This window comes from Eurypyga helias, unplaced genomic scaffold (genome assembly GCF_000690775.1).
Source record: "Eurypyga helias isolate BGI_N326 unplaced genomic scaffold, ASM69077v1 scaffold11789, whole genome shotgun sequence".
Taxonomy (NCBI): Eukaryota; Metazoa; Chordata; class Aves; order Eurypygiformes; family Eurypygidae; genus Eurypyga; species Eurypyga helias.
Genome location: NW_010270260.1, coordinates 21,934 through 22,450, shown reverse-complemented (window position 1 = coordinate 22,450; position 517 = coordinate 21,934).

Sequence of the window (517 nt, the reverse complement as noted above, 5' to 3'; positions counted from 1 at the left end):
GGTATTTTTAACGGCGTCTGAACCCGCCATAAATCAAGACAGACATGGGAGACAAATGCTATTTCTGGGAAGCAGGGAGCAGCTCGTTGGAAAAGATCGTCACTTCCATGTCATTGAGGCTGGGGGAGCAGGTCCTGCCCGAAGGAGGACGGCCACCGGCACTGCCAGGGATGGGACATCCGCCCTGTTTAAGGGGGGGATAAAGCCTCATCCCTTTGGATATGGGTGCTGCCAAGCTGCAGCCACCAGCCGTTCTTCCCATCCCCAGTCAGATAAATGCTTTTCCTCAAGCTGGAGGTGGTTTTCATCCCCTTGGGAGGGAAGGTGGCAAGCCCTCAGATGCTGCTCCCAGCTGTTCGGAGCCAGGTGAATTCCCACAGCAAGGAGGTCTGATGGAGTTGGGGCAGCACCAGAAGCCCAGGTTTGTACATCTGGGGTCAGTGCCTGCCCCTGCAGCCCATTGTGCCTCCCAGTGACACCACGCAGCAGCACCCAGCGCTGTGACCGCTGCCACCAC